Source organism: Chiloscyllium plagiosum, unplaced genomic scaffold (genome assembly GCF_037043375.1).
Source record: "Chiloscyllium plagiosum isolate Xiang-an unplaced genomic scaffold, Cpla_swu_hap1 HiC_scaffold_17, whole genome shotgun sequence".
Classification (NCBI taxonomy): Eukaryota; Metazoa; Chordata; class Chondrichthyes; order Orectolobiformes; family Hemiscylliidae; genus Chiloscyllium; species Chiloscyllium plagiosum.
The window spans coordinates 20,756,572-20,780,624 of record NW_028270155.1 but is presented as its reverse complement, the minus strand read 5'-3'; positions in this window follow the sequence as shown (position 1 = coordinate 20,780,624).

Genomic DNA, 24,053 nt, shown 5'->3' with positions numbered 1-24,053 from the left:
TTGTAAGAAGGCCTATGGTGTATTAGTGTTCACTAGCAGAGGGATTGAATTCAAGAGTCGTGAAGTGATGTTGCAACTGTACAGGACTTTGGTTAGGCCACATTTGGAGTACTGTGTGCAGTTCTGGTCGCCTCACTTTAGGAAAGATGTGGAAGCTTTGGATAGGGTGCAGAGAAGATTTACCAGGTGTTGCCTGGAATGGAGAATAGGTCATACGAGGATAGGTTGAGAGTGCTAGGCCTTTTCTCATTGGAACGGCGAAGGATGAGGGGTGACTTGATAGAGGTGTATAAGATGATCAGAGGAATAGATAGAGTAGACAGTCAGAAACTTTTTCCCCAGGTACAACAGAGTGTTACAAGGGGACATAAATTTAAGGTGAAGGGTGGAAGATATAGGGGAGATGTCAGGGGTGGGTTCTTTACCCAGAGAGTGGTGGGGGCATGGAATGCGCTGCCTGTGGGAGTGGTAGAGTCAGAATTTTTGGTGACCTTTAAGCGGCAATTGGATAGGTACATGGATGGGTGCTTAAGCTAGGACAAATGTTTGGCACAACATCGTGGGCCGAAGGGCCTGTTCTGTGCTGTATTGTTCTATGTTCTATGTTCTATGTTCTATGTTCTATTTAACCCCACTGCCAATGTAATTTGCACCTTACACATTTTATAAACTTAGCAGAAGTCAGAATGTAATTTTTTTTGTCACAAAATTGTGTTAACATGTATTCCTTGCTATAATTAAGAGTGATAAGCTTGGGGCATTTTAGTTAACACAATAGAAAATGGGGTCATCTTACAAAGTTAATGTTTTGCCTGTCATCTTTTGCATAATCCTCTTCCAATGAATCAGATTAAAATTAGCACTCAAGAACTCTTGCACAATTTTGAATTATTCTGAACCAAAACAGATACAACGAATAATTAGTAACACAAAGCCAGACTTTAAACTATTTCAAAAATAATAGCGTCTGAAATCAAAGTCTCTTCAAGATCATTTAACTATGTCATCGAAAGGAGCATTTATTGATCTAGCGTGGTATCACATGCCAGGACTTCTGAAAATGCGTCTAATTACAGAATTGCTTTCAAACACTAATACAGGTGTATTATGGAAGAACAGTCTTTTCATTTAATGGTTGGATTTGTGAGGTATCAGAATCAGCAAAGAGAGGTTTCTCTAATTTTTGGCGACACCCATATGTGCTTTATTCTACATTTTAATTAAATTTAATTGTGATCTCATGATGCATTCACATTTTTTTCTGTTTGCCATTTACTTGGTTAATATTCTTTACCTCTTCCAAATGATACTATTGTGATTTATCCTTTGGAAATTTGTTTCTTGAATGTAAGCTTGAACATTATTGCCTTAGCGTTTGACAAGGTTCCCCATGGGAGACTGGTTAGCAAGGTTACATCTCATGGAATACAGGGAGAACTAGCCATTTATATACAGAACTGGCTCAAAGGTAGAAGACAGAGGGTGGTGGTGGAGGGATGTTTTTCAGACTGGAGGCCTGTGACCAGTGGAGTGCCACGGGATCAGTGCTGGGTCCTCTACTTTTTGTCATTTATATAAATGATTTGGATGTGAGCATAAGAGGTACAGTTAATGCAGAGGTGTAGTGGACAGCGAAGAGGGTTACCTCAGATTACAACAGGATCTTGACCAGATGGGCCAATGGGCTGAGAAGTGGCAGATGGAGTTTAATTCAGATAAATGCGAGGTGTGGCATTTTGGGAAAGCAAATCTTAGCAGGACTTATACACTTAATGGTAAGGTCCTAGGGAGTGTTGCTGAACAAAGAGACGTTGGAGCGTAAGGTTCCTAGCTCCTTGAAAGTGGGAGTCGCAGGCAGATAGGATAGTGAAGAAGGCATTTGATATGCTTTCTTTTATTGGTCAGAGTATCGAGTACAGGAGTTGGGAGGTCATGTTGCAGTTGTACAGGACATTGGTTTGGCCACTGGTGGAATATTGCATGCAATTCTGGTCTCTTTCCTATCGGAAAGATGTTGTGAAACTTGAAAGGATTCAGAAAAGATTTACAAGGATGTTGCCAGGCGTGGAGGATTTAAGCTACAGGGAGAGACTGAACAGGCTGGGGCTGTTTTCCCTGGACCGTCAGAGGCTGACGGGTGACCTTATAGAGGTTTACAAAATTATGAGGAGCATGGATAGGGTAAATTGGCAAAGTCTTTTTCCTGGGATCGGGGAGTCCTGAACTAGAGGGCATAGGTTTAGGGTGAGAGGGGAAAGATATAAAAGAGACCTATGGGGCAACTTTTTCACATGGGTATAGAATGAGCTGCCAGAGGATGTGGTGGAGGCTGGTACAATTGCAACATTTAAGAGGCATTTGGATGGTATATGAATAGGAAGGGTTTGGAGAGATATGGACTGGGTGCTGATAGGTGGGACTAGATTGGGTTGGGATATCTGGTCGGCATGGACGGGTTGGACCAAAGGGTTTGTTTGCATGCTGTACATCTCTATGACTCTATGAATCTAAATGAGTCTTTTCCAGATTATGATTGTCAGCACTTCTGGTGTTTTCTTGATTTTTTTTGCATTACAAAGTGCATCTGCCACAATCAGTCCTTTAGTAACAATCTTCAGCATTTGCAGCATATCATTTAGGTTCTGCTTTTGATGGAGCCATAAATAGCTCCTAAGAGAGCAAATACCATTGATGACAGAGTTTAATCATCTCCTTTCAACATTTCTAAAGGCAAGTACAACAGTTTAGTTCCTAATTCTTTTGCAGCTTCTTAATTCCAAACTGTGACTAAGTAATTTTCCAACTAATTTATTTATTTTTGCCTCTGAACACACTTGGTATTACTTCTCTAGTCATTGTTTCAAACGCCATAAAATAGCAAATGCTTCTTGTTTGAAAGTAAGATTTCTATTCCACAAGCACCATTCCACACAAGAATAAATTTGTCAAAGACTGGCGAACAATTACTCCATAAGTAATTTTTAAAAGTTCATGCACAGGATGTGAGTTTTGCTGGCTTGACCATTATCTTCGAAGTGGTGGTCAGCTGCCTTTGTAAGCCCTGCTATCCTTTGGGTCGAGGTACACATGCAATCCTGCTTGGAACAGTGTTCCAGAATTTTGACATCATGAAAGTGAAAACGCAATGATAGTCTTCCCTGTCTGGATGATGAGTGACTTACAGGTGATGGTGTTACTGTGTATCTGCTATTCTTGTCCTTCTTGTGGCCCAGTGGTAGTGTCCTTATCCCTAGACTGATAGACCTGGGTTCAAGTCCCACCTGTGCCAGAGGTATGTAGTAACACCTTTGAATAGTTGACAGGAAAGCTAGGTGAAATAATGGTAATTTTTTAAAATCCTGGTCCTTCTTGATGGTAAAGGTCATTGGTTTGGAAAGATGCATGGTGAGTTACTGAGATAGTACACACTGCTCCCACTGTGCATTTGTTTAAAGGGAGTGAGTGCTGAAGTGGTGAATTATTGAAGGTGGCTCTATGTCATCAATAGCATTGAGTTTCTTAATAATGTTGGAATTGTACAAATCCGGGCAAGTAGAGAGCATTTCTAACTTATGTCTTGGAGATGATGGACAGGCGTTGAAGGATAGGAGGTGATTTACTCATCACAGAATTCAAAGTGTCTGGCCTGCTCTTGTAGCCACAGTTTATGGCTGGTCTATTTTAATCTAGATTAATGGTAACCCTCAGGTGCAAGATTCCATGATGGTAATGCCATTGGATATTAAGGGATAATAGACAGATTCTCTGTTGTTGGAGATGGCACTTTGCCTGGCACTTGTGTGCCACGACTGTTACTTCTCACTTGTAGCTCAAGTCTGAATGTGGACAAAGTCTTGCTCATTTGGGCATGGTCTGAAGAGTGATGAATAGCTTGAACTTGTGCAATCTTAAGCAAATATTCCTACATCCATCCTTTATGATAGAGAGAAAGTCATTGAAGAAGCAGCTGAAGTTATCTGGGCCTTGGACACTACTTTAAGGAACTCCTGCAGTGATGTCTGAGGCTTGAGATTATTGATCTCTAATAAATACAATCACATTACATTAATTCCAACTAGAGGAGAGTTTCTTCTTGATTCCCATTCTCTCCAGTTTAGATAGGGCTCCTTGATACATGGTCCAATGCCTTGATATCAAGTTGAGTCACCCTCATTTCACCTCTGGACTGTTTTAGCAAGGTTTAGACTAAAGCTGTATTGAGGCCAGTAACGGAGTGGTCCTAATTGAACCTAAACTGAGCACCAGTGAAAAGGTTATTGCTGACGCATGCTGCTTCATAGCATCATTGATTATATCTTCTATCACTTTGCTGATGATTGAGAGTAAACAGATTATGTTTGACTTTGTCCTGCTTTTTGCTGGTAGGCCATACTTGAGCAAAACAGGAATACCTTCCTGTTAACTGATTTAACAGACTAATACTAAGTGGAATCATCTGCCATATAATGAAACAGAATGATAAATTATCTTTTTTTAAAACATTTTATTAAAATTAGATTAAATTTGATTCCCTACAGTGTGGAAACAGGCCCTTTGGCCCAACACGTCCATACCGACCCTCCAAAGAGTAACCCACCCAGACCCATTTCCCCCTGACTGATGCACCTAACACTACAGGCAATTTAACATGGCCAGTTCACCTGACCTGCACATCTTTGGACTGTGGGAGGAAACTGGAACACCCGGAGGAAACCCACGCAGACACAGGAAGAATGTGCAAACTCCACACAGACAGTTGCCCAAGGCTGGAATTGAACCTGGGACCCTGGTGCTATGAGGCAGCAGTGCTAACCACTATAAGTACAGTGTGGAGCAAGTGGAGCAAAAATCAGCAATTCATTAATACTACAACAATGATATCTTCATTTCTATAGAACCTTTGACATCATAAGATATCCCAGCACTTATTTCAGGAGCTTTACTAAACAGAATTTGACATTGAACCACATATGAGATTATGAGGACAGATGACCAAAATCATGGTCAAAAATGCAGAAGTTAATTCTTTTCCTTCCATGCGGGTTTACATCAAGTCAAATGTTAAATAGCCTTTATATAAATAATAGACTGACTCTAAACCAGAGGAGTATAATGTGTAGTGAGAAAACACTATATTAATCCTATATTTCAATAGGAAATGTTAAATGGAATTTTAAAAAAATGTGCCTTGGTTTATCTTCATTTGTCACATGGAATGTGATTGTTGTCCGGAACAATTTGGGATGGCCATCCCATGTTGGCCTTGCCATCCTCCAAGTTGTTAGAAATCTCAATTTTGGGAGCTGTTAATGAAAGAGAGTTGGTGAGTAGCTGTTAGTTGCAGATGTCACATACTTATGCTGCCATAAATGGTATTCATTGCTGCCATTATACATTGGTGGTGGAAGAGTAAATGATTAAGGTGGGCATTGAAGAAACAATCAGAACACCCAACCTGTGAAGCCAGACGAGCATTTTTCCTTCCCCTTGCTTTCTCTACAACAAAAACAATGCATGTGTTGGTAATAGTTGCTACTGAGACATAAATAATCACTTGAAGTCCCCACGTGGAGCAGGCTGGGATCCTGGTCTTATTCGAATCAATCAAAGTCAATTCCTGCAAGGGGCCATTAAAATACACATGAACTCCTCATTTATTTAGGCAAGGATCTATTTCCTCTGTTTCCTGTGTAGCTGCACAGTCTGGATATAAAGTTACCTTTTACCAATATGCTGATGCCTATAAGGTACAGACATGCTCAGGACATTGTGCTCCAGAATTGGTCCTCTTTCACCTTATTTTCTCAGTTGGAAAACAGGTGTGACATGGGAAAATTTCCACTTCACAATCTTCAGGTTACTGTTTCAATACTGTCAGGCTTTCATACATTTTAACGTGCTTAAAATATAACCCAATGAGGAAAAGTGGGATCAAATCAAGGTAATGTTCCTCTCTAGTTGCTTTGCATCAGCTTCAGAAATAATTATCTTCAATTCTAAATTGTTAGAGGGGAAAAGTAATATGTCTTTTACGAGATCAACAGCACACATCCCTCATTTCTATTTTATCTGTTGAAAAGTTGTTTGATGAATAACATAGCATTGATAATGCGTATATAAAAATGCTAGAAAATGACTGTGTAATTTCCTTCAAATAAATACTTTGAATTGACATTCAAGGTGACCACTACCGCCCTGAATACAGACATCACGCAGTGGCACTAACATTATTTATTGTCACTACACCCAAAAAGAAAAAGAACAGGAATACATTGACAATAAGAAATAATGAATCCATTTAATAGGAAAAGAAATCTGTGCCATTTCCGTTCATTGTTTCTCTCACCTCCTTATGAGTTACAGCTACAAATCTGCAATTGTACTGAAGGTGCAGTTATTTCTCACTGAAATGCAAAGGAGTGAGGAGTTATTCATGCCGTTTCAAGTGGGAGTGAAAAGGCTTCCAGTTCCTTTATGCAAAATTAAGCTAGCTAAGCTTCAACAATAAAACAAGCAGAATCTCTTTTTTCGGTCCTCACTCACTCTCTGGCTGAGAAACCTCTCCACATGTACAATTGATGGAAGCAAGGCACTTGGTTAAGCTCACTGAAAAACAGAAATCACACCCACTCAGACTAACAGTTTGTCAAGTTAATTAAAGATACAGTATTGTCAGCACTGCTACCCATGGAAACAAATTACACCCTGTCTAAAATTAATACATTTCCATCCATAGATACAGCAAGTAAGATTTCACCCACCACTCTTGTGCCATTTCATCCAGCAATGCCTCAATTTTAAAACTTTCATTTCTGTTTTCAAATCTCTCCATGACTACCACTATCTCCCATATGTTAAAGTTATGTATGTACCATATGTTACTATTTTATCATGTTTTGCTGATTCCTGAGCCCTGGATTTTGCCTTTGGGCTTTTGAGCTTGAACGTGGGTCAAATGTTCACACTTTGCCAGAGAACACAGTGTCTCTTCGTGATTTCCACAGCATGGTTACTTAATGACCAGAAGACAGGCTCTCTTTAAGGATATGCAACGTACACAGTGTACTGAATGGCTTACCATCGCCAAAGACCTCTACCTCTGCCATAACTGCTTTCACCATAAAAGACATCAGGTGAAATATAACATCAGTTGAGATGAAGTGAATTTTTAAAGTTGCAATACATCCAGCCAGTTTGAAGAATCATAGCAAAGACAAACTAAAACCATAGTCTGCAATTCTGAAGTTCTGAGTCAAAATGGCTGTGATGTTCTACTTCTCATTTCTCTGAAATGAAAGCTAGATATGAGACAGACTTCATGTTTTCCACTCTAATTGCTACATAACTAAATTAAAAATGGCTGAGTAAATAAGAGTAGCAACCTTGTACCAATGCTGGAAAAAGAGCAATATAAGCTGTATTGTAGCCCTGGACCTCATGAAGAATGCAAATGCCAGACTGCCGAAATTTTGAATGTTTTAAGACAGAGTAAAGATAAAATTGCCATGGCTTTACCAAGCCATAGGACTGCTCTCTTATTAGAGAGGAATAGTGGTCACCATACCACATGATACCAGTTTACAGTCCAATGGGTTTATTTGAAATCACACAAGCTTTTGGAGCGGAGCCCCTTTGTCAGGTGTAGTGAGAGAGCACCACACACAGACCCAGAGTTCATAGGCAGAGAGATCAAAGAGCGAAGTGTCAGATAATATGTCTCTGCAGGTGACCAAGAGTGTTGGATGGTGTATAAAGTGCTTATAAAATCAATGTCATTGCTGTGTTGTTATGACAATCAGGCAGAGCAACAGGAATATAGAAAATGTGACATCTCAGGTCAGACACTAAATTGTAGGTGCGAATCTGTCTCAGAGTCTTAACTTGGAAATGTTTGTTTATTTGCAGATACGTTCTATTTTGTTCAAAAAACACAATTTACCGTCATAAGTTAGTCAATGTGATATCTTATAAATTCCAACTTTCGGAATAAAAACAGCCTGATTCCAGATTAAAACTCTGAGACAAATTCTGAACAAAGCCTCACCCATACAATTCAGTGTCTGACCTGAGATATCACCTTTTGTATATTCCTATTGCTCTGCCTGATTCTCATGACAGCAAAGCAGTGACATTGACTTTATAAACACTTTACACACCATCTAACACTCTTGGTCACCTGCAGAGATATATTATCTGACACTCCACTCACACCGATTGTATGATCTTTCAATCACTCTGCACGTAACTTCTAGGTCTGTGTGCACTGCTCTCTCACTGCATCTAAGGAAGGGGCTGCACTCCAAAAACATGTACAATTTCAAATAAACCTGTTGGACTATAACCTGGTATTGTGTGATTTTTAACTCAGCTCCCACCCATAGCTTCCAACCTCGTGGTCCGGGAACCCTGCACCACCCAATTCTGCCTCCTTCCCAAGATCCACAAGTCTGACCACCCTGGCCGATCCATTGTCTCAGCGTGCTCCTGCCCCACCGAACTCATCTCTACCTACCTTGATACTGTCCTATCCCCCCTAGTCCAGGAACTCCCCACATACATAGGAGACACCACCCACGCCCTCCACCTCCTCCTCCAAGACTTCCGTTTCCCCGGCCCCCAATGCCTCATCTTCACCATGGACATCCAATCCCTCTACACCTCCATCCACCATGACCAGGGCCTCTAAACCCTCCATTTCTTCCTCTCCCAATATCCCCAACAGTACCCTTCCACTGACACTCTCATTCATTTGGCTGAACTGGTCCTCACCCTTAACAATTTCTCTTTTGAATCCTCCCACTTCCTCCAGATCAAAGGGGTAGCCATGGGCACCCGTATGGGCCCCAGCTATGCCTGTCTCTTTGTCGGCTACGTACAACAGCCCATCTTCCGTAGTTACACCGACACCACTCCCCACCTCTTCCTCTGCTACATTGATGACTGCATCAGCACCATCTCATGCTTCCGTGAGGAGGTTGAACAGTTCATCAACTTCACCAACACATTCCACCCTGACCTTAAATTCACCAGGACCATCCCTGATATCTCCCTCCCCTTCCTGGACCTTTCCATCTCCATTAATGACAACCGACTTGACACTGACATTTTTTACAAACCCATCGATTCCCACAGCTACCTGGATTACACCTCTTCCCACCCTACCTTCTACAAATATGCCATCCTGTATTCCCAATTCCTCTGCCTCTGCCATATCTGCTCCCAGGAGGACCAGTTCCACCACAGAACACACCAGATGGCCTCCTTTTTAGAGACCACAATTTCCCTTCCCACGTGGTTGAAGATGCCCTCTAACATATCTCATTCACATCCTGCACGTCCTCCCTCAAACCCCACCCTTCCAAGCAGGGGACAGAACCTCCCTGGTCCTCGCCTTCAACACTACCAACCCTCTCAAAAACTATATCATCAGATCACATTTCCACCACCTCCAAATGGACCCCACCACCAGAGATATATTTCCCTCCCCACCACCTGCTTTCCGCAAAGACGGTTCCCTCCTTGACTACCTGGTCAGGTCCACGCCCCCCAACAACCCAGCCTCCCATCCTGGCACCCTCCCCTGCCACCCCAGGAATTGCAAAACCTGCACCCACACCTCCATCAAAGGCCTCAAAGGAGCCTTCCACATCCATCAAAGTTTCACCTGCACATCCACCAAAGTCATTTATTGTATCTGTTGCTCCCGATGCAGTCTCCTCTACATTGGGGAGACTAGACACCTCCTCGTAGAGCACTTTAGGCAACATCTCCGGGACACTCGCACCAATCAACCCCACCACCCTGTGGCCCAACATTTCAACTCTCCCTCCCATTCTGCCGAGGACATGCAGATCCTGGGCCTCCTCCACCGCCATGCCTCACCACCCAATGCCTGGAGGAAGAACGCCTCATCTTCCGCCTCGGAACACTTCAACCCCAGGGCATCAATGTGGACTTCACCAATTTCCTCATTTCCCCATCCCCCACCTTACCCGAGATCCAACCTTCCAGCTCAGCACCACCCTCATGACCTGTCCTACCTGTCAATCTCCCTTCCCACCTATCCGCTCCACCCTCCCCTCTGACCTATCACCTCCATCCCCACTCCCATTCACCTGTTGTACTCTTGGCTACCTTCCCCCACCCTCCTCTCTGACCTATCACCTCCATCCCCATCCCCATTCACCTATTGTACTGTTGGCTACCCACTCTCCAGCACACCCCCCCCCCCCCCCCTCACCCCACTTATCTCTCCATCCTGGAGGCTCCCTGCCTCCATTCCAGATGAAGGGCTTTTGCAGCTCCTCAGATGCTGCCTGACCTTTTCCAGGACCACTCTAAGCTAAACTCTAGTTTCCAGCATCTGCAGTCCTCACTTTTGCCCAGTACAGTAATTGAACCCATTCTATTGGTATCACTACATTGCAGAGCAACAGTCCAGACAAGTGAGCTAAGTGATCACCAATTGAGACTCAATTAATATTTCCCTTGGTATATGTTCAACATCAGAGATTAAGGATGGGGGAGACCATTGATCCCTATATGATGGTGCTGACACACCTAGCTGAATCTTGAGTGTTTGGACAACAAAAAATGATCTCAAAAGAGATAGCATCTTCTTTGATATCGTGATCCTGCTGATTGAGAGATATAAAGCTTGCTCTCAAGAAAGTTGTTGACATGTGCAGAAACTCTGACATTGTCAGTCATCAGATACATATTAATGGGAAACGGACTTGCATTAAGCTGAGAGACAATCCAGATGGAACAACAGCAATGCTACTGAAGAAGGGAAAGAAAGTTTACAAAATGCCCAGCAGAGAAAGAAATGTCAGAGTACATGATGAGTATATTTAATGCCATGCAAAAGAAATAAAAGCATGTCCATCAGGGGGAAATAGTTCTCTAACTGCAAGAAGTGGAATCTCATTTCACAGAAGTGTTTAGCCAGAAAGGAATAAAGCAAATATATAAAAATGGCTGCTGAAGAGATGTCAGCTATTGATTGGCATCAGTGTATTTAAAGATAGTAAATGGTTTATGGCTATTAGAATAATGACTGTAGAAAGTGGGCATCAAGTTTTTAACATGTTGTTGGGTAACTGTAGTACAAACAAATGAGTCTTTCTTACACTTTTCATTATTGATAGAGGCATGTTTAGGAGGACTCCTTTAGTACTTTCTTCTCTCAAGATCCAGTTCCATGTAATTTGATATCAGCTGACATCAATGATGACGTGTTGATATTTGCATAACAACAATTAACCCCTAATGCTACAGTGTAGGAAGGGGCCATTTGGCCCTTTGAGTCTGCATCAATCCTCCAAAGAACATCCCACTCTATCCCTGTAACCCCCATTTACCATGGCTAATCCATCTAGCCTGCATATCCCTGGACACCATGGGCAATTTATCATAGCCAACTCACCTAACCTGCACATCTTTGGACTGTGGGAGGAACCAGAGCACCTGAAAGAAACTCGCACAGACACAGGGAGAATTTGCAAACTCCATACAGACAGGCATCCAGGACTGGAATCAAATCTGGATCTCTGGCACTATGAAGCAACAGTGTTCAGCACTGTGCCACCATGGAGGTATCCTTGATAAGGTATCCTGCAGTTGCAGTAGCACCTAAACAGGTTGGGAAGTCTATACACCTGCCTGGAGCACTGCCTGTTCTGGACTATTATTAGGTCACCTCAAAAAGATTAGAGTGACCTCATGTCCTGCATGCGCCTCACAAATTCCAGTTGACCTTTTTATATTTTTTAGTCAATTTCTTCAGTCATGCTGTAACACACATTTGGGGCATATGGACTTGGGTTTGGGCTTAAATTGGCCCAATTGGCAATTGGCCTTAAATTGGATTAATTACCTGGAATAGGTACTTGTTGTGTATGAATGGGTAGCTATTGTTTCCACACCTGTATCAGGAAAATGGCTGCAGGGCAGTATGGAACAAGGGAACCGACACACAGGCCAGGTGTTATTTTCAGATGTTATTTAGATCTTACCTCCACAACCAGATCTGGCAAGGCCTAAAGATAAAGCCTGATATGATCAAATAAACAGAGCATCCTGTTTGAAGATTTTTTTTATTTGTTAAATTTTTATGTAGCAACATCTGAAGATTTTAACTATCCCTCTCTTTGGAGTATTTGACACTAAAAGCCTTTACTGGACTGCTTTTACTGACAGGCCATCTGGTATAGTTTGGGAAAGAAAATCACTTGGCCGTGTATTTCAATGGAGGCCTTTGTTAATGCTTCCTCAAACATTACTTCTATGTTAATCAGAATGTTTGACTGAGTTTCAAATTCCAAAATTATCCAAGTAGGGGTTCTGTGTTCACAATTTGATTGACAGGTTAAAAAGGCTATTAAAGGATTAGATGACTTTATATTAAGAAAATAATAGTATTCTTGATTTTGTCTCTAGTTTATGAATTTAGATCTAAATATATAAAGAAAGTCCAACAAATATGTTGTGTGAATTTCATAACTACTATTTGCACTGATTTTGTTTTAGAAAGTGTATGACTTAGCTCAGCCAGATGAATAGCTTAGCCATACACAAAGATTTTATGAACGTGCTGTATAACTTTCAACTTTAATAACTGTGGATGTAGCATGATAGAAATTTAATCGAGTCCGTATGTGGTACATTTTTTTTGAAAACAAGCAGCACATTTTCTTCTTCCAGCTTTTATGGATTTCAATTCTGCTAGCTAAGTTCACCTTTTCTTCAGTTGTCATCATTTTCAATCAGGAAAACATCAACACAGCAATAACAATAAATATAGCACTAAAAGGCTTCATGACCTATGCCTTCAAATAGTATTCCCAGTCTGCTTCTGTCATTTGTACGTCCAAATCTATTAGTCTTTAAAGTTGCCTCAGAAATTTATTAATAACCTGAATATGAATGGTGTCCAAAGTGCTTTCTTGTTTGAATAGTTGATTGTTTTTGTACAGAACCCAACAGCGTTTGATTGAAGTCCTTTGGAAAAGGAAATTGGATGTGGGGCAAAATCACCTGTTTGTTCCATTTCCCAGACAAAGTTCACCACCAGCATCACTGACAAGGAAACATCACTTCATTACTATACCAATACATCACTCAGCAAAATACACTCAAGTCTTGGAGTGAGATTTCATCCTGTATCACAGATGTGAGAGTGGCACTAACTCACTCAAAAGAAGAATTAAAGGAATGTCTGCAGGGGGGAAAAAAAAGCTAAACTGACTGATAAGACCGTGGAGTGAAAGGTAGGGATGGAAAAAGTAACAAAAAGTATCTGATAAGCATCCAAGGCCATTGGAATATCCTCTGGCAATCAAGTATTTATGAGAGTTGACACTTATTTTCATGGGAGGACCATCTGTCAGTGAATCTGATATCTGGGACAATTGCTTGAAACTATTTTCGTTGAATTATGTAAAATTTTCTTTGTGAGTTAATCTCAATTACATCATAAATGCATAATGGTAGATTTGCTAAATACGACCGATTAGCAAGATTATGTCTTGGTGCAATTCAGCACTGCTGGCACCGTGATCCAGTGTAAGACACAGAATCCATGTAAAGTAACAAACTTTAAAGTTACATGATTAGTGTTTCAAAAAGTGTGCAGTCTGTCTACTAGAGCTCTCTGTCCTCTTATTTAAATGGTTGAACACCCTTACTGGTCTCCAATACAATAAAATTACACACAATTAAAATATGCTTGCAAAGGTCATGGTTCATTACTCCGGGTTGCTGAGCAACCATGGTTTTTTCACTATATTGCACTTTTTTAGCTTAAGGAGTTCATTTTTGCGACTGGTAAAATTTCTAGGTCAATAGCAAAAATTTACTCGGGTCAGCTGAAGCGTATCAGACTGCAGAACACTGACGCCACACCAGACTGGAGCCATGCCAGCAGTTAAAACGAAATACATGATTGGCCCAAATTACATTATAAAGATACTAAAATCAATCTTATTGGCTGTGAGTGTAAACTGAGCCCTTTGTAGTTATCGCCCTGTTTAAAGTTTCTGCCAGTGAATAAAAACCTTGAAGTGTGTATGCGATTGTAATTGTGGTGTAAATTTCTTCAGGCTGGCCACCCATGTGTGACCTGGGCACACTGCTCTCATGTCACAAACTTAAAACTTAAACAACAATTGTCTGCACCCTACCATTTTTCAAAGTATGAAGGTGAATTCCTCCTTACTTAGCTTCCAAAATTGTGGAGTTATTGCTCCTTGTCTGTAACTCTTGTGTGTTTGTCTTGAATATTTTTACTTAACATATGAATGTGTATACTCCTCCTAATTGCAGTTTACAATGGTTGATTAGTGCTGTAGGGATTACTCTTTGTTCTTCAGAAACCCTTCATTACTCACAATTATCTCAATGATCCAGCCAGAACATAATGCTGCAGGTTCATTTCTCTTCTCATATAGGCTGGTGTCATGCAGTATATTTTATACACTGATAATCTGTTGAACATTAAAGAAACCTTCACATCTAAAATGAGATTGATTTCATTCTGAGGAAATAAAATGCAAAACAGTGCAAGAATAAGGAACTGAGTTAGCCTCCTTTTATGTTACACATTTCAGTTTCATTGCTATTATAAATTCAACATGATCTTTTGTTTATAATCTGTGCAGGACCTCAATAAAACTCTGTATCTTTTTTTAATTGTTGGAGTTTTGAATATGATATTTCAGCAGTTATGATATATGTACAGAGCAAGATATGTGATGAAATATAAGATAAAGCAGGGCATTAGTTGACAGAATTCTAGGGTCAGATCTTGAATGTTTATTAAGAGAGAACTTTTAACTATCTAAAAGATTATTTATGAGCTCTGTGTAATAAGTGCTTTCTGATTAGACCACATCACAAAGGGATTTTTTTAAAGCTGATCTTCTTGTTTAGTATAAGGAAGAATGATTACTTATCACTCTGAAACCTGTATCCACTAGATTTGTGACTTTTTGATAATATTGCAGCCGTTGGCCTGAGCTCCAAATATTGAGGATAATTTTCACCATCACCCACAGAGAGCAGTGAAATGGCAACAGTGGGTGGTGTGCCCCCACCCTACTTTACCCCCAAACCCTTTACTCAATATAGGGCACAAGTGTTGTTTTACGCTGATGTACTCACTAGCTTGAAAATCAAGTGGTTTCCATCATGGGTAAGGGATCCATTTGGCCAGTTTATTATTCAAGCAGTGGAAGTGAAAATCAATCTCTAGAAAGCATGTGGGATTTGCTGCAGGATAGCACACTGCCCCAAGTGACTCACTCACTTTCTCATCAGCTAGAGGTGATAGAAATCCAGAATTAAACTTCAGGAACTTTACAAATGCATGGTAGTGTTACTGCCGTTTGTTTTGAGTATGGGCATGATAAAGAACTTCACTTTTCAATGAGATTCATAAGGGATTCATTTACCACACGCATGTGTGTTTTCCCCTCTCATAAAAAGCAGCATGCCATATCTTGTCAGTAATGAAAAGCATACGGAAACTTCAAAACAAGTCCTGGACTAATTTGTTGAACAAGCAATAACTCCATGAAACCCTCAGGTGGGATTTTTATGCACAGTGCTGTTTTAAAGTCCACAGGTTTGGCTAGTCACTATTTTGTACAAATAAGTAAAGCATGCAAGGCATGTATTTGAACCTCAAAATTGCAACTGAATTGATTGTATATTCTTGGAACCGAACATATTAGAAGGTGCCTCCTTCCTGAAACTTGTTGGCATCTGCCCATCTATGGGTATTGCCCAAAATTGTCAACTCTGTAGTGCCAATACAATACAAATGCAGTGATCTGATACTGTTTACATTAGAGGAAGACTCTTGAAGAGCCCAACTTAAAAGAAATGAATACTGTTTATAAGAAAGTCTGGAAAGGCTGGGACGTCTTTCATTGGAGCTTAGGAGGTTGAGAAGCAACTTTATAGAAGTTCGTAACATAATGAGGGGTATAGATAGTGTTAATGGTAGCTATCTTTTCTGTAGGATGGGGAATTTCAAAACTAGGAGGGCACATTTTTAAGGTGAGAGGAGAGAGATTTACAAAGAGACAAGTGGAGCAAATTTTCTAAACAGAGGGTGGTTCACATGTGGAAGGAACTTACTGAGGAAGTGGTGGGTGCAGGTACAATGTTTAAAAGACATTTGGATAAGTACATGAATGGGAAAGATTTGGAGAGGTATAGCCCAGGAGCAGGCAAGTGGGATTAGCTTTGTTTGAATTATGTTCAGTATGGATTGGTTGGATTGAAGGGTCTGACTTCATGTTCTATGACTCAATGACTTTGACAATGTTTTAAATTACAGACTGTTTCTTATTAAATACCAGATGAGGATTATCAAATGCTGAACAGCAGTTGTATTTTTTTCTTGTAACTTCTTCTTGTAATGCTTAATAAGTTTGTTGATAATCAAAGGCTAAATCAAAGGTTCATGTGTTATTTGGAGAAAGTGAGGTCTGCAGATGCTGGAAAGTCAGAGTTGATAAAGTGTGCCGCTGGAGAAGCACAGCAGGTCAGGCAGCAAACGAGGAGCAGGAGAATCGACGATTCAGGCACAACCCTTCTTCAGGACTGGCCTGCTGTGTTTTCCCAGTGCCACACTTTATCTACACTATCTTGTTACTTTCAAAGATAGAACCAGTAATTAAATTAATCTAAAAACGATTGTCTGCTTGTTATCATGACCATGCTAACATACCAGAGCTAATGAAAATATTCTCAATGACATAGGGAGCAAGGATTCATGCATAAGGGTAGTCAGAACAAATTGAATAAAATGCTAATTTTTAATGGATCAGTAGTTGTGAGAAAAAATTCTTTTGAGATGGAACACAGTGAAAAGCAGCCACGGATGAGAAGAGTAGGAGCAGTAATAAATTAGCGGTAACAGAAACAGAAATTACTGGAGAAACTCAGCACCTATGTAGAGGGAACGGTGTTAATGTTTTAAGTCAAGTGACCCTTCTTCAGAATAAGTTATCGGTATTTGTTGAACCTGCAGAGTAAGAGCATCAAGGAAAACAACTCAAGTTCTACCTATTCCAGAGGAGTGTCCAGCATGTGGGAACAGGTTGATTTAAAAAATTCTGAAAATGAATTAAAACAATTTACCAGGAAAATCTGGCAAACCTGACAGCAGTGCCCAAACCCACACAAGGGTTAGGGGTCACCAAAAACATATATAAAAATCTCATATTGAACGGATAGGCCCATTAATGAGTTCCTGAATGAGCTTAAGCACAACATTCCCTCTAAACCATGTGGCTGTGTACTTTTGGTAGCTGCTCTGAGGACCCGCACATGGTGATCACAGCATTGACTTCTAGTTTCCGATGTTGCTGTTGTGTACAGACCTCAAGGGTCTGCAATGAAGAAAGAAAATATGAAGAACACTGTTAAAGGATTACATTGTACTCCCCTCATCCTGAGCACATCAAAATATTCAATCAAGTTATTTAGGTGCCATTTAATTTTTTCAAAAATCCATGCTGGTTGTGCCTTAATTAATCCACAAGTGAGTGTTAGGTTTGTATTGGATACCTGTTTCTAAAGTCTCCCACTACTATGATTAAACTGACTGTACTGGAGTTCATATTCATAGTATCCCTTCAGTGTGGAAACAGGCCATTTGGCCCAACAAGTCCACACCGACCCTCCAAAGAGTATCCCAACCAGACCCATTCCCCTACCCTATTAACCTACACATACCTGAACACTACACATACCTGGCCAATTCACCTAACCTGCACAACTTTGGATTGTGGGAGGAAACTGGAGCACCCGGAGGAAACCCACTCAAACAGTGGGAGAATGTGCAAATTCCACACAGACAGTCGCCTGAGGCTAGAATCAACCTGGGTCCCTGGTGCTGTGAGGCAGCAGTGCTAACCACTGAGCCACCGTGCTACCCTAACATATAGGAACAGGTTGATTAAAACATTTCTGAAAATGAATCAAAGCAATTTACCAGGTTGCTGGGCTTTTCTTGCACATTTCTAGAGCAAAGATTGAATCATTTGCAATTCTTCCAATTCTCTAATACCACCCTTGCATCTAAGGAGGATTGGATGGTTAAAGTCAGGACCCCAGCAATTCCATCATTTCTCGCTCTGTCTTCTTGATGCATCTGACCTAGCTCTCGTGATTTCTCATCTTTAAGTAAAGCAAGCCTTTTTAATACCTTTTCTTTATTAATTTTTAGGCCATGCAGGGTCTCAAGTACCCCCTCTTTTGCAATGACTTTGGCAGCATCTTCTACCTTGATAATGTGGTCAAGTGACCATGGGCACATTCGAAGTTGACCCACACCTGAGAAATAAGGCTGACAGAAAATTGGCCAAATTAAGTTGAACAGTTGCCAGCAGCTATCGGATACAGAGAACAATGGAAACCCAAGATCAAAGACGTCACAAACGTTCAGGAAGAACCAGCTACAACCAGCCCGGTCAAACTTCCAGGCATCTTGATGTCCAGAAAATGTTGAGGCCATGCACTTTACATCTCTCCAGCATGGCATCAGTGAAGAACATTGGCAAAATCCCATTGGATACTTTGAATGCCGACCATGATGCCACTGGCCAAAGGCCACAGAACATTCTGGAAGGTCAGGGATAAGAAGACACACCTGGGAGGCATCTCTTTCTGTGTAGACTGGACTTGGCGCAGTAGTGGAGTCCCAACCACCTGGAGAAAGAGAGAGAGTGAGAGAAAGCAAGCGTGAGATAGAGAGAGAGAGGGAGAGAAGATCTACATTGACCTGCAAGACCCATATTTATGGGAGAAAGCTAGCCCGATGTTGGAGAAGAAGGGGATTCTAATAGCCCAGCTCAAACAAATGGATTATTGTGGACAATATCCTTTCTCAGTCAAATACAGTTAGACAGAGAGACAAATATTGTCAGAATTTAGGAAATGCTTACTTTGTGCTTTTAGAAGCAATATTTTGTTAATCAAATCAAGTTTAACCACAGACTGAATTCTCTGTCCTTTGTCCTCCTCATCATCAAGAATGCTTGGGTAAACTGTTTTTAACAAGCAAATTGATTAACGTATCCAAAGCATAGACAATAGTTAATATGGATGCAAAATATTAATTTGGTCCTAATTGGCTTCACACCTCATTTTATTATCCTTGCAATATTTACATGCCTGTAGAAAATGTTTGGATTCTTTTTTATCTTCACAATTTCCAAAATGTACTTCATTCAGAATCTTGCACCTGTCAGAGAGAGGAAATTCTCCATTCATCAATCAGTAGTGAATTTGAATTCAAGTTAGTGAGTTAGAAGACAAATAACTTTATTCACACTAAAAAGTGTTAAAAATATGTTTTGATCAAAACAAGTGGTTACTTAACATCAGTAATTCGAGTTATTACTTAGATGAAAATTGTTAAAGGCGGAGTGCTGGAGTCAACATATTGTGCACACTCCTGCAATACAACATAACCAAGCATTTGATTGAGTAAGGTCTGTTCTAATCTGGCTTTATTATACATAGTTGGTGCCTAATTTACCCATTACAAAAATAGGTCTTTGATTCATTCAACACAAAGCAGAAAGCAGAGAAAGGCAAGGGTTTTAGATTACCCTAGCAAAGGCTGACTGATATATTGAATCATACCCTTCTGTGTTCTGAGATTCTACGATTTTGCATATAATGGAGCCCCTTTTGGTGAAGATTTTTATTGGTACAAGATCTCCCCGCTGCTTTTTCTGTGATGCACTCAAAAAGCAGAATGAATTACGTTTATCATGACCTTGGGACATCTCACAAGTGTTTTGCAATAATGATGCACATCTGACATGCAATTGTTAATGTAATGTCTGAAACAGGCAGCCAATTTACATGTAGAAAGCTCCCACGGACAGCAATAAAATAAATCATCAGATTATCAGCTTTAGACATTTGTTGAGGTATAGACATTGGCCAGAACACAAGATCAACCCTCCCTGTTTTCTTTGAAATAGTGCCTTAGGATCTTTTATATTGAATTGATGTCTCAAATAAATGTTTGAAATGTTTTTTAAGCATTATCTCACTTAAGACACAAATTGTGCCAGTCTTAAAGGAGATGCAATCTTTCTGGTAAGTAATTTTAACAAAATTGTGAGTCCTTAATGATTGACTATGATGAACATACAATAATTTTAGTTAATATAACAAGCACAATAAGGAATGTTATCCTCCTGATCTTCCAATCTCATATATGTATTTGGACGAGTAGAAATTTTAGTATGGATTTAATGCAGCCTGTAGCAGGAAACATCATTTAATCATATGAGGAGCAACACATCAATATTCTGCTGTGGGCGAAAGCCACCAGTATTGTATTGGAGGCAGGAATGAATGTGCCCAAAATGGAACCACGTCACTTCACAATAAGTTGTCAACTCAGGTCATTATTGGGTCAATTGACCCCAATTAACCCTGGGATCACCAGAATTTTGTTGTGGTGCAGCGATTACTGTGAGTGGCATGGTTTTCCCATACCTTTAGGCAGCCTCAAGGTAAATCAAGTTACATTTGCCTGTGGCCTTCTTGGGGTATCCTTCTTTCATGCCAAAAGGGACCTAATATCATGCAATGTAGATAGATAGAATTTTAATGAATAAGGGAATCAAGGGTTGTGGGGAAAAAGGCAGGAGAGTAGACTTATGGATTATCAGACCAGCCATGATCACTTTCAGTGGCAGAGCTGATTTGGATGAGCTGATAACTCTACTCTGTCCGTATGTCTGATGGCCTGCCTTCTCCCCAGGTTCATTAGTGGCAGCAGTCTCTGGTGTTAGTGACTCTGCCTGCAATGGGCAACTCCTGGCTTCTGATGGATTGAAGTCCCTCAGCAGATGGGATTTCTGCCCCTGAGGACCTGAAATATCCCAATGCTGGCCTGAACAGGCACAGAGTTCAGGTGAGTTGGGTCAGGAGGCAACAGGGCTAATCAGGCAGCCAGGGGACATAATTGAGAAGGCAAGAGAGAGCTTTCCCATGGGGCAGTCTGTGGCATTGGCAGGAAGTGCTGTGTGGAACCCTCCATGGGATGAAGGTTACTTAAGAGGAACCTCACCCAAACCCACAGGCAGGTTGTCAGGGTGTCCCCCATATGATACAGACACACCCACAGGATGTTAATGGTTGTATCACATTGAAAATAAAAACATACAATGTGGCAAAGATGGTTTGTAAACCAAAAGACTGGGCAAGTTTAAAAAGTCAACAATAGATGACCAAGAAAATAATAGAGGAAGAAAATAAAGTATGAGGGCAAACCAGCAGGATGGACAGTAAGAGCTTCTTTAAATACAAAAAAAGGAAGACAGATGTAAAAGTGAACATAGATCTTGGAGAAAGAGGCTAGTGAAATAATAATAAGAAACCATGATATGGCAGGGGGAATTGAACAATTACTTTGCATCAGTTTTCATGGGAGAAGACATGAACAGAATTCCGAAACTAATAAATAATCAATGGCTGAAGTAAGGGAGATCATACACACAATATATATCTCTGGTGAAAATGTACAAGGGACATTAATTGACTGAAAGTTAATGAGTCCACTAGAACTGAGAAGTTGCATCCTAGGAATTTAAAGGAAGTAGTTACAGAGATATGGATGCACTGGGAGTAATCTTCCAAGAATTCTTAGTTTCTGGTAAATTCCAAGAGGATTCAAAGCGACCAATGTAACAAACTTATCAAAAAGGTAGGCAGACAGATGATAGATAATTATAGAAGACAGAAGCCATTTTTTTACAAAGTGTAAGTCACATTAAATGTGTTGAAACGACTCTTGCTGAATGGCTGAGAGTATTTTCACATGAAACTTGCTGGATTAACTGCTGTTAGACCGTCAGAAATAGAAACAAGAGTAACCCATTGGGCCCTTTGAACATTCTCCACCATTCAATAGGATCATTGCTGATCGGATAACATTCTTCAAGTCCACATTCTGTGTTTTCCCTGTAACCCTTGAATACCCAATGATTAAAAATATACCTATCTCAGTCTTAAATATACTTATGTATCATTTCTGATTTCCACTCCATCTTACCACATGGCATTCCTGGAATAACACACCACTCACTGGATACTCTGGAATTCACCAGTATCCCTGATAAAGGCATCATGTTTTAAAAGGCAGTTGGGCACCTAGGCAAGAGCTGCCCTGCACAATTTCTGACATTTGCGCCAGAAATGGCAGGTGGAGGGAAACTGGTGTCCCACTTTGCAAGGAGAACTCTGGAGTTCCTGCTGGATAGGTTGGGACTTACTGTTCCTTCAGGACAAGCGGTGCAGGTCTGATACCAGACTGTACCAGCCTGGTATAAGTTGCCATCTAGGTTAAAGCAGTCTCAGCCATCTGGAGGAATGCCCAGCACCATAGATAAAAAAGTCCATGATTTTCTTCACTCCATTGGAACAAGGTCCATCATCTTCTCTCGGATACCTCACATACAACAACTTTATGCAATTTTACCCACTTCCCACCAAGTCTTGTGCTCTACCACTCTCACTATTGCATATAACATATTCTCCACTTGCTCGTAACCATCCCAACCTGTGGCACACTAATCCTACATGCCCTCTGCGCTGCCAACTCACTCGCTCAGGACACCCCCCCACTGCCATAAACAGGAACTATTTCATCTTAAGCAATACCTGCCTCTCACTTATTCCAAGAGGAAGAGAGTCCACGATAGGGCAGATAGAATCAAGACAAGAATAACTGTGCTGCCATCATTCAGCTCTTTAGACCTTGTGTAGAAAGGGATCTTTACTCTGACTGCCCTGTACCACAGGCTGCCTTTGTCTTACTGTGCTGGGAACCCCTAAGTGAAAGCTGCTCCCCAACCCCCCCACTCACCGGCCTTCGATTGACTGACGCCTGCTGATAACTATGAAAGTCTTCCTGGCTTTGTATGTGTTAAACGTCAACGCTGTCTTAGCTGGAATTGTTCACAGTTCTTGCTCTTGTCTGGTATGCTCCCGCACTTTAAATCCACCACCATCATCCATCCAGTGAAAACTGGCTTGACCCCATTTCCAAACTCCCTTTCCTCTCCAAAAACCTGGAACTTGATGACCTATAGAATCTACAGAAGTATATAGGCCAAGTGCTCAGATTAGGTTAGGATATCTGGTCGGCATGGATGAGTTGGACAGCAGGGTCTGTTTCCATGCTGTACATCTCTATGACGCTATGACTCTAGATTAGATTAGATTACATTGCAGTATGGAAACAGGCCCTTCGGCCCAACAAGTCCACACCGACCCGCTGAACCTTAACCCACTCATACCCCTACATTTACCCCTTACCTAACACTACGGGCAATTTAGCATGGCCAATTCACCTGACCTGCACATTTTTGGACTGTGGGAGGAAACCAGAGCACCCGGAGGAAACCCATGCAGACACGGGGAGAACGTGCAAACTCCACACAGTCAGTCGCCTGAGGCGGGATTGGAACCCGGGTCTCTGGCGCTGTGAGGCAGCAGTGCTAACCACTGTGCCACTCTAAGATAGCAGTAATATGAAACTGATAGTTCGAGCTGAGGGGCAAAGCTCAAAAGGACAAGGCAGTCCAAGGTAGAGATACTGTGAAGATCCAGGCAGGTTCAGTGTGCGTGTGCTCTATGACAGCAAGTGATGAGCCCAGAGATGCAGCCTGGTTCAGTGGGTGGGTGTGCTAAGTATGTATCCCTGATTGCGTAGTATCTTGTGTTAGCATCACAATTATGGTTGCCAGTGTAAAATAAGGGCAGCAATGAAGCATCATGTAAGTGGATCGCAGATGTACCATGAGGGTGCTGACAGTTTGGTACATGTTAAATGCCAATGCCTGTAAACAGGCCAGTGCCCATTAAATGTGCTTTGAGATGCTGCTGGTGCCTAGTTTCCAATGTAGCATCTGTTTGGTGCAAGCTGCAAGCTGAAACTGTCAAGTCTCTGCATTAGTTTCCGTACTGAATTTCCTGACATTTTGTTTGCTGAAAGAGCCTAGTAGGATCCA